Source organism: Triticum dicoccoides, chromosome 7B (assembly GCF_002162155.2).
Source record: "Triticum dicoccoides isolate Atlit2015 ecotype Zavitan chromosome 7B, WEW_v2.0, whole genome shotgun sequence".
Taxonomy (NCBI): Eukaryota; Viridiplantae; Streptophyta; class Magnoliopsida; order Poales; family Poaceae; genus Triticum; species Triticum dicoccoides.
This window is the reverse complement of record NC_041393.1, coordinates 561,678,242-561,689,831: the sequence shown is the minus strand read 5'-3', so window position 1 is coordinate 561,689,831 and position 11,590 is coordinate 561,678,242. Positions and strand designations below refer to the sequence as shown.

The 11,590-nt window shown below is 44.5% G+C and overlaps 1 long non-coding RNA gene across 1 annotated transcript; it reads left to right on the top strand.

Moving 5' to 3' along the window:
• The first annotated feature begins 10,294 nt into the window (after positions 1-10,294).
• LOC119339471 lies at positions 10,295-11,192 on the top strand. The gene is made up of 2 exons (XR_005164174.1): positions 10,295-10,813; positions 10,930-11,192. It is a non-coding gene; the product is annotated as an uncharacterized LOC119339471 (long non-coding RNA).
• The last annotated feature ends 398 nt before the right edge of the window (positions 11,193-11,590 follow it).

Below are 11,590 nucleotides of genomic sequence, written 5' to 3'. Positions count from 1 at the left end.
TAAAGTAAAAGATAGGCCCTTCGCAGAGGGAAGCAGAGGTTGTCATGCGCTTTTAGGGTTGGATACACAAAATCTTAATGCGAAAGAACGTCACTTTATATTGCCCCTTGTATATGGACCTTTATTATGCAGTCCATCGCTTTTATTGCTTCCATAACAAGATCGTACAAAAGCTTATTTTCTCCGCACTAATAAGTCATGCATATTTAGAGAGCAATTTTTATTGCTTGCACCGATGACAACTTACTTGAAGGATCTTACTCAATCCATAGGTAGGTATGGTGGACTCTCATGGCAAAAACTGGGTTTAAGGATATTTGGAAGCACAAGTAGTATCTCTACTTGGTGCTAGGAATTTTTGGCTAGCATGAGGGGGAAAGTCAAGCTCAACATGTTTGAATGATCCATGACAATATACTTTAAATGAGATGTGAGAAAACATAACCCATTACATTGTCTTCCTTGTCCAACATCAACTCTTTAGCATGTCATACATAATGAGTGCTCACAATTATAAAAGATGTCTATGATAATATATTTATATGTGAAATCTCTCTTCCTTCAATATTATTTCATGAATTGTTCAAATGACTAATACAATACTTGCTAACCGTCAATAAATTTACAACCTCTACTTCTTAGATGTGAAGTCATTACTCCCCATGGGATAAGCAAATGAAACATATAAAATTTCAGATTTATGAAAATCAACTCATTCAACAATATATTCATAGGATATAAGTGAAGCACACGAGTAAATGACAAACTACTCCAAAAAGATATAAGTGAAGATCAATGAGTAGCTAAATAATTATGTAACTATATGAAGACTCTCTCTCATTAAAGAATTTCAGATCTTGGTATTTCATTCAAACAGCAAGCAAGGCAAAATAACATGACATTGGAAGGATAGCACAACTCATGTGAAGAAGCAAAAACTTAGGCTCAACCGATACTAACCGATAGTTGTTGAAGAAGAAAGGTGGGATGCCTAACGGGGCATCCCCAAGCTTAGATGCTTGAGACTTCTTGAAATATTATCTTGGGGTGCCTTGGGCATCCCCAAGCTTTAGTTTTTGTGTCACCTTAATTCCTCTCATATCATGGTTTCTCTTTTTATCAAAAGCTTCATCCACAACAAACTCAACAAGAACTCGTGAGATAGGTTAGTATAAACCAATGCAAACCCTTATCATTTTCTACAGTAACAAATCACTAAAATTATTATTCAACATTGCATACTAAATGCCTCTGCATATTTAATACTCATATCCTCAAATAGAATCATTAAACAAGCAAACATATGTAAACAATGCAAACATAACAGCAATCTGCCAAAACAGTACAGTCTGTAAAGAATGCAAGAGTATCAATACTTCCCTAACTCCAAAAATTATGAGAGAAAATTCCCACTGTAATAAATTTATCACAGCTTAATATGGAAAAATATTCAACATTATACCATTCTCTGACTTTTCTAGGGAATTTTTGCAACAGCGGTAAACTTTCTGTTTTCAAACAGCAACATGTATACTAGCAAGATAAGCATGGCAAAGGCTATCCATGACCTTTTTATTGAAACTAAAGATGCAAAACATTATTCTAAATAACAGCAAGCAAATACTAACAAAAGAAAATGACTCTCCAAGCAAAACACATATCATGTGGTGAATAAAAATATAGCTCCAAGTAAAGTTACCGATGAACGAAGACGAAAGAGGGGATGCCTTCCGGGGCATCCCCAACCTTAGGCTCTTGGTTGTCCTTGAATATTACCTTGGGGTGCCTTGGGCATCCCCAATCTTAGTCTCTTGCCACTCCTTATTCCATAGTCCATCGAATCTTTACCCAAAACTTGAAAACTTCAACCACACAAAACTCAAAACAAAACTCGTAAGCTCTGTTAGTATAAGAAAATAAAACCACCACTTAAGTACTGTAATAAACTCATTCTAAATTCGTATTGGTGTAATATCTACTTAATTCTACCTTCTCTATGGTTCATACCCTCCGATACTACTCATAGATTCATCAAACTAAGCAAACAACACATGAAAGGCAGAATCTGTCAAAAACAGAACAGTCTGTAGTAATCTGTATCAAACGTCTACTTATGGAACTCAAAAAATTATGAAATAAATTGGTGTACCTGAGGAATTTGTATATTAAACATCTGCAAAAATAAACAACCTAAAATCACTCTCCAGTAAAAAATGGCAGCTAATCTCGTGAGCGCAAAAGTTTCTGTTTTTTACAGCAAGATCATAAAGACTTCACCCAAGTCTTCACAAAGGTTCTACTTGGCACTTTATTGAAATAAAAGCTATAAAATATGATTAATACAGTAGAATAATCATGTGGACACACAAAAACAGAAAGGGTAAATATTGGGTTGTCTCCCAACAAGTGCTTTTCTTTAATGCCTTTTTAGCTAGGCAAGATGATGGCAATGATGCTCACATAAAAGATAAGAATTGAAACATAACGGGAGCATCATGAAGCATATGACTAGCACATTTAAGTCTAACCCACTTCCTATGCATAGGGATTTTGTGAGCAAACAACTTATGGGAACAATAATCAACTAGCATAGGAAGGCAAAACAAGCATAGCTTCAAAAAATTTAACACATAGAGAGGAAACTTGATATTATTGCAATTCCTACAAGCATATGTTCCTCCCTCATAATAATTTTCAGTAGCATCATGAATGAATTCAACAATATAACCAGAACCTAAACCATTCTTTTCATGATCTACAAGCATAGAAAAATTACTACTCTCCACAAGCAAAATTCTTCTCATTCGGAATAGTGAGAGTATCATAAGAGACTTGAACACTAAAAATTGTTTCCACATTAAAAGAGTAATGTTCAAAAAAATGGTAATCATAATCATGACAAGTTTTATAAATATATTCATCACTACTTTTTATAGCATAAGTTTCATCACAATAATCATCATAAGTAGCAACTTCGTTCTCATCATAATCGATTGAAACCTCTTCCAATATAGTGGAGTCATCACTAAATAAAGTTGACACTCTTCCAAATCCACTTTCATAAATGTTATAAGATTCAACATCCTCCAAAATAGTGGGATCACTACTTCCTAAAGTTGACACTCCTCCAAACCCACTTTCATCAATATAATCATCATAGGTACAAGGCATGCTATCATCATAACAACTTTTCATATCAAAACTTGGGAGGCTAAAAATATCATCTTCATTAAACGTAGCATCCCCAAGCTTGGGATAAACATTAATTTCAGCAAATATATTCTCAAATATTTCATACTCATCAAACATAGCTTCCCCAAGCTTGGGCTCTTTCATATCATAAGCATAATCACTCTCATCGTTAAAAATATGGATAGCACCAGTAGTAGGAGCAACATCATTTGGGAGGGATACCTTTTTACCTTTGCTGCCCCTTCTCTTTCTTTTCTTCTTCACATTATGTATGGGTTCAACCCTCTTCTTTGAGCTCCTTATTGATGAGATTGGTTGAATAGAAAGCTCCTCCTCGTTACCTGATTCATCATAAAAAATAATAGGAGGATATTGGGAGGTCTCTTCCCGTTCATTAGTATTCTCATCATCTTCTATTTGCTTTCTTTTCTTTAGGTAATTGGCAATATAAGAATTTTCAATGCAATTCTCCGCACAAAACATATAAATCTTTTCTAGATCAATATCAAGGAAATGCTCAAGATTAAATTTTGGAATAAGCTTAGTTGCACGTTTCAATTCTTCATAGCCCAAAAGCAATCTAAGTTCATTGTAATGGGAAAGGGAGATCAAATCATCACAATTTTTGGACACGATTCGATCATGAAACAATTTGCATTGGAGATGTAAATGATCTTGTTCATTCCAAAATTCACAATGGTAAAGATATCTTAAATTCTCCGCACTCTTATCTAGCCTTTCTTGCAACCCTTTAGTTTGTAAATACTTATGCCTCTTGCAATATCTATTTTCCCTATTTGGTGTGTCCATGCAAACCCAATCTACTCCACAAAAATCAACATGCTTATAGGAGACATTTTCACCATAACTAGTGCAATCATCATTAGTACTATGGATATTCAAAGAGTTTATACTAACAACATTGCAATCATGCTCATCATTCGAAGATTTAGTATCAAGCATTTTAATGCATTCTTCTTCTAGCACTTGAGCAAAATTTTCTTTTCTATCATACTCACGGAAGATATTAAAAAGATGAAGCGTATGAGACAAACTCAATTCTGTTTTTTTTGTAGTTTTCTTTTATAAACTAAACTAGTGATATAACAAGAAACAAAAAGATTCGATTGCAAGATCTAAAGATATACCTTCAAGCACTCACCTCCCCGGCAACGGCGCTAGAAAAGAGCTTGATGTCTACTACACAACCTTCTTCTTGTAGACGTTGTTGGGCCTGCAAGTGCACAGGTTTGTAGGACAGTAGCAAATTTCCCTCAAGTGGATGACCTAAGGTTTATCAATCCGTAGGAGGCGGAGGATGAAGATGGTCTCTCTCAAACAACCCCGCAACCAAATAACAAAGAGTCTCTTGTGTCCCCAACACACCCAATACAATGGTAAATTGTATAGGTGCACTAGTTCGGCGAAGAGATGGTGATACAAGTGCAATATGGATGGTAGATAAAGGTTTTTGTAATCTGAAATTATAAAAACTGTAAGGTAGAGAGCGATAAAAGTGAGCATAAATGGTATTGCAATGATAGGAAACAAGGCCTAGGGTTCATACTTTCACTAGTGCAAGTTCTCTCAACAATAATAACATAGATAGATCATATAACAAGCCCTCAACATGCAACAGAGAGTCACTCCAAATCCACTAATAGCGGAGAACAAATGTAGAGATTATGGTAGGGTACGAAACCACCTCAAAGTTATTCTTTCGGATCAATCTATTCAAGAGTTCGTACTAGAATAACACCTTAAGACACAAATCAACCAAAACCCTAATGTCACCTAGATACTCCATTGTCACTTCAAGTATCCGTGGGCATGATTATACGATATGCATCACACAATCTTAGATTCATCCAACCAACACAAAGTACTTCAAAGAGTGCCCCAAAGTTTCTACCGGAGAGTCAAGAAAACGTGTGCCAACCCCTATGCATAGGTTCATGGGCGGAACCCGCAAGTTGGTCACCAAAACATACATCAAGTGGCACGTGATATCCCATTGTCACCACAGATAAACGTGGCAAGACATACATCAAGTGTTCTCAAACAAAAGACTCAATCTGATAAGATAACTTCAAGAGGGATACTCAATTCATCACAAGAGAGTAGAGGGGGAGAAACATCATAAGATCCAACTATAATAGAAAATCTTGCGATACATCAAGATCGTGCCATAGAGAGAACACGAGAGAGAGAGAGAGAGAGAGAGAGAGAGAGAGAGAGAGAGATCAAACACATAGCTACTGGTACATACCCTCGGCCCCGAGGGTGAACTACTCCTTCCTCGTCATGGATAGCGCCCGGATGATGAAGATGGCCACTGGTGATGGGTTCCCCCTCCGGCAGGGTGCCAGAACGGGCTCCCGAGAGGTTTTTGGTGGCTATAGAGGCTTGCGGCGGCGGAACTCCTGATCTATCTTGATATTCGATGTTTTTAGGGTACGAGGGAATATATAGGCGAAAGAAGTCGGTCGGGAGGTGCTCGAGGGGCCCACGAGACAGGGGGCGCGCCCAGTAGGGGGGCGCCCCCCATCTCCTAGGCTCCTCGAGTATCTTCTGACGTGAACTCCAAGTCTCCAGGATGATAATCTTCCAAAAAATCACGTTGCCGAAGGTTTCATTCCGTTTGGACTCCATATGATATTCCTTTTCTTTGAAATACTGAAATAGGCAATAAAACAGCAAGATGGGTTGGGCCTCCGGTTAAAACGTTAGTCCCAAAAGTAATATAAAAGTGTAAAATAAAGCCCGTAATCATTCAAAACAGATAATAAAATAGCATGAATGCTTCATAAATTATAGATACGTTGGAGACGTATCAGGCTACAGAGTGCGGGGAGGCAGGGGAGAAGGGAGAACCGATGCAGGGGCTCACGATGGACTCAGGGGCGTCGTCGGAGAGCTTGGGGAAGGGCTGGAGCGGCCGGAGGGTCACTGTCAATCTTGGGCGGCCGAAGATGAAGACGACGCTGCTGAGGACGAAGCGGAGCTCCCCGGGTTGCTTGGCTCGGTGAGGAGGGAGAGGGGGTCGCGACAGAGCTGTGGAGCATGTCAGGGAGGTGCGGCAGTGGCTGAGGCCACGGTGGTTGTGGACGGCGGCGACAGCGATTACGACTGCGAGAGAGGGACCGAGGGGGAAGAGGGAATGGGCACGGGAGAGAGCGAGAGAGGCTTGGGGGGTGCGTGCCGATGCGCGGGCGTTCCAAGCGACGAGGGTGGAGAATAGGGAGGTGGCGGGGAGACGTGGTCGAGGCCGGACGCGTGGCCGCGCGCGTCGGCGCGTGCCCCTGTCCTTCTATCGTCGCTAGCAGGACGATGGTTGACGGTTGGGCCAGTGGGCCGCACCGCTGGGCCGGCTGAGGCGCCAGATGGCTGCAGTAAGCGCTAGGTAAGCTTTTTCCGTTTTTGTTTATTTTTCTATTTTTCTGACATTTGTTTCATTTAATAAAAATACTACACTATTTTATTTTCTTATTCCAAATTTTGTCGGGGCTAGTGGTATTATTCCAGAGCTCCTCAACAACTGGCTTAATTTTTGGACATATTATATATATATATATAACATAAATATATCCAAGGCAAAATAATTACTGGATTAATCCAAGTGGCCAAAACAAATACTTATGAGCTCCTAAAAAAATTTGATTTGATTTTTATCTCTGTCCAATATTTTCAGAGAGCAACATGAACATTTTCGTGGACCTTTTTGGAGCATTTTTTATTTGGGCCATTTCCAGAAAATGAATTCTGAGGGTTTCACAAATCCCCATTTCAAATTTAAATGGAATGTAAACATGATGCGCACATGACTAGCTAGCCTTGAGCATACCAGAACTAGGGATGTGACAAGACCGTGCTATTCAAACAGCGGAAGCCATCCAACACGGTTCTGTATCGGTCCGCGGTGCGGTCTTGACGCGTTTTCTCGCGCAAACTGGAGACAAACGTAGTCCAGACAAGTCCAAAGCCCTGTTCTGACCGCCTTTGCCCACCAAAAACCCCTCCCCTGCTCGTGCACGCTTCGAGTCCGTCGTCCAGAAGGCGTCTCTGTATGGCCGCAATCTCTCACTACCCCCGCCATTGAAGCGGCGCGCCGGCCAAGGGCGCCGTTCACTGCATGCCCGGCTGAACAGGCCTCCTTGCCGCATTCAAATGCCTTCATTAAACCCGCGTGGAAGCTGAGAAAGCTACTCCGACCACACGTCCGTTCACGAGCGGGCCGCATTAAATGCAACATCGGGCAGGCTCCTCCCGTCTTCCCTCTATTTAAACCAAACTAGACACCGGGCAAGAATCGCACCACCCCGCCGCTCCCCATCTCCTCTTTCCACCAGACACTGGAGAACCGCTCCAATCTTTCGATGGCATCCGACGAGTCGGAAGAGTGGTTCTCCAGTATAAAAGTCGACTGGGTGGCCCACCGAGCCCGCCGGATACGAGCGAGGCAGTTCGCTGCTCCACCTCCCTCGCCTAGCCCGACGGAGCAAGTTGTCATCCCAAGCCGGCGTGTGGTTTAGCAACTCGCCGCTCCAAGCCAGCTCACGGAGGAGTGACGAGTTGCTCCATCCCGGCATGGCGGCGAGCACGGCAGCACATGCACTGCTATCAATGCGCGCGTAGCCGCGCCATGCACGCAAAGAAAGAAGACGGCTGCAAGGATGTCGACGAGGTGGCGGTCGCACGTTCGCGCCCGTCACCATCATCGTAAGAAGTAGAACACGGGAGGCCGCTGCTGCTGCTGCTTCTATCCCATGATGGCTACGTCGGCGCGTCACCGGCTTGTACAGTTGGTGTCCTGTCTGGTCTTTATCCCAGACCATCCTGGACACACCCGTCTGGGCTCCATGGAAGCACCTTCCCCTCCGGCTGAAGCACCTCTTTGCCACTCCACCGAGCGGCACAGCCAGATATAGGGAAGATACGGAGGAAGAATATGCCTCGGGACTCCCGGCAGTCGGGTTAGCAGGTTGCCGGACATGGGGAAGACAAAGGGATCCGCCACAATCGGCCGTAGACAAGTGTAGTGTATCCTTGTCATGGGAGTGGAGCTCCACACGACTGTACGTGCACATAGTTTTACCTTTTTAGTTGAAAATATGTCCAAAATGTAACTTTTCATCCAGTTTGTATGAAATCTGTCATGCTTATATGAAATCCAGCCGAGTTTGCATAAATTTCATCCGGTTTGTTGAAAAAGAGTTTGAAATGTATCCAGCTAGCGTGGGATGTCGTCCTTCCGCATCTGTGTCCCCGGACTGGTCCCCCTTGTCCGCGGACGGATGCATGAGGAAATTTGCGGGTTACCATTGGAGATGCCCTTAGCCCCGAACTTTACTGAACCACGGATGGTGTGTCCTACAATGTTGGCAAGGTTTGTGACTCGTGAGACCCAAAACGACCAGTACTTCCACGACAAGGACGACAAGTGCACCGAGAAGGGCAAGGGAAGCCGTGGATGATCTCCACCGTAGCCAGACATGCCAAATTTTGGTTGTCTGATGGCATGTTATTAGTGATGTAGTAGCCGGACGATGTGTGTAATGCATCGACGTAGTTGCAATTTGTATGAATTTCAGATATGATAATTGAGATGTTCGGTTGTGAGAAGGCAAATTTAAGGCTTGATCGGTCAGTGTCCGTGACACGTCCGGACACATCCGCGGGCGTTTGAGGGGTCGGATTAGCAAAGTCTGATTGTAGATACTCTAACTAACCGGGTCAGTGGGCGTGGGTCATCAGTGTGTAAAGTTAGGCGCATCATCCACTTGCACAGTTGTATCGTCTATTTGCTAGCCTTTTCGCAATAATGATAGACCTATGTAATCTTTCTAGGTAAACTTACGTTTGTTACTTTCTAAATGCCACACTTAGCTCAAATATGGGGCGGATATGGGGCGTCGAGGCACGCCCGTCACGTCGGACCCGGCTTATGCTGGCCCATCCGACCTCACACATATTCGTTCCCATCCATTCGCTGGAGCAAACCCCAGTCACTTCACTCCACTCTCCTCTGTCACCTAAGCTCACCTCCGGTGGTTTCCGGCCTTCTCCGGCATGGTAGGCAGCGGATCGAACTCCGACCACTTAGGATCTGTCGACTGGGGTGTCATCCGTGCTGGTTGAAGGAGGCAATGGCAGACCGACTCATACTCTGGCCCGACCGATGGACGAATCTGTCCGCCGCGACTCCATAGTGTCAGCTCACCGGGCACTCGGGTCCTCTAGTGCTGGATCCTAGCGGTCACGACAGCCGAAAAACCTATCATTCCCCATCACCAGTCAGCCGGAGTATGAGTCCTACTGGGAACGAGCGACCCACTGTGGGAAGGAGAGGATAAGGGCCGATGAGGCCCATATCGCGGCGGAAATGGCGACGCTGGAGGCAGCTGATGCGGCTGCGTAGGCGGCCGTAGAGGAGGAAGCCATCCGCCCGCACATTGTAAAGAAACAACAGTGGAGAAACACGCGCGCCCTCACCCAAGAGGAGAATCGGGCGGTTCGTGCCATGGCTGGACTGCCACCAAAGGAGGAGAAGGCGGACAGTGACGACGAGGACAGCTCCGGCGATGAGCAGATCCAGCTCAATCTGTATTGTGTCTTCGATCCGTACTTCCGTGAGATGGATGGCAAGGGCGTCGGGAAGGTCAAGGGAAGCTGTGGATGAACTCCACCATAGCCAAACATGCCAAATTTTGGTAGTCCGATGGCATGTTTAGTTATTAGTAGTAGAGTAGCCTGACGATGTGTGTGCATCGACGTAGTTGCATGAGTTTGTATGGACTTGAGATATGATAATTAAGGTGTCTGAATATGAATTACATTATTTGAGGGGTTCCCGATCAATGCACGAGGGCCTTTGAGAGGCCAGATTTACCAAGTCCGGCTGTAGATGCTCTTACTAGCAGGTGAGTTGCCTCAATCTAGAACCCCTTTTTGTGGGAGAGGAACTAGAATCCTTACAGATACTAAGCTCCCAAGAAATGCAGCCCTCTGGTTAATCGTGTCTGGTGAAAGTCACTCGGGCCCCACATGTATGTATGTAAGTTGGGGAGGTCGTTAGGGTCAACTCGCAGCAGGGGTCGCAAGGCTTGCGTATAGCCCTTGTGTTCGATGTGGCGGTGTTTCGCTTCGACTTCTCGCAGCCTCTCCCACACGCCGCCGCCACCATGGTCCTTGTCCCCTCACTCACGGAGGAGAGGCTGCGGTTGAGGAGTAGGAGGCAGAGGAGTGGGGTTCGCAGACAAGGAAGGGGATCGGTGGCCCGGAGCTCACGAAGATGGAGCAAGACCGTAGGGGTGGACCACGCGCCAAAGGAGAGGCTGAGACAGAGGAGTAGGCTGGGGATCCCAGAAGAAGGGCCACGACAACCCGACGGATGCGGTGGCTGGAGGGATGGTGCACGTCGTGGTCCTTCTAGGGTAACCTCTCCGTCTCTCCATCTGATTTTATGGTCCTGGCCCCCACCACAGTCGAGGCAGCCACCGTCTCCTCCTGCACCCACATGTTCAACACCTTCCATAGCGGCCAGCAGTGAGGCCTGCGTGTTCTCCGTCGATGTGTGGTGCCGTCCTCAATCGTGCCTGCAAGGGAAAAGCCTTCACCCACAGTTAATTATTTTCTTCCTCCTAGTCTTCGTATTGTCCTTGGATTTTCTCTGTTGGATGTCTTTCCAAGATGCATATAATGGTGTGGATTAATAGTTGGTTTTGGATTTCATGTCAGATATATAGACATGAAGCCACGACAGTGCAGGTAGAGTAAGTTGTTATACAGAATGATTATTCATTTTGGTGACTCTTTGTATTAAACCAATGTCACTGATGCAATTTTGTGACTTGGTTCTAGACTATAAGCAACCACTTGATGTTAAACTGAAGGTCCAACCAGGCTTATCACTCTTCTGTGCGTGGATGCTCAGATAATTTACCAACTGTATATGTACTAGACCTTCATCATAGAAAGGCTACGATTTTGATTTTTGCCAAGGTTTGTGATCTTAGCTTCCTGGTAAGACTGAACTTCTACTTATCTTAGTTTCCTGTCCTGGTCATTGCCCCTCCTCTCTTCCGCTTGTGCATATGGTTATTGTGGTTTTCTTCTTTCATAGACATGTCCTGCGGCTTAGACATTGGGGATGATTGGGTGTTATTTTTTGTGTCCTGCAGGGACACCCTTTTTCCCCTTTGGCATTGGATTTTTTGTTGTTTTTTTGGGGCTACCGTTGTTGCACGGGTTTGAGAGTGCCCGGCTGCAATGAATGTCGGTAACTTGGGTGCCGGCTTGTGTGCATTGTGGGTGTTGTGCTGAAGTGGCTGCGGAGGGCAGTGCGTGTTTTCACTGTACTTGTGCAGCCACTGTACTTGTGCAGCCACAGGAGTATTTG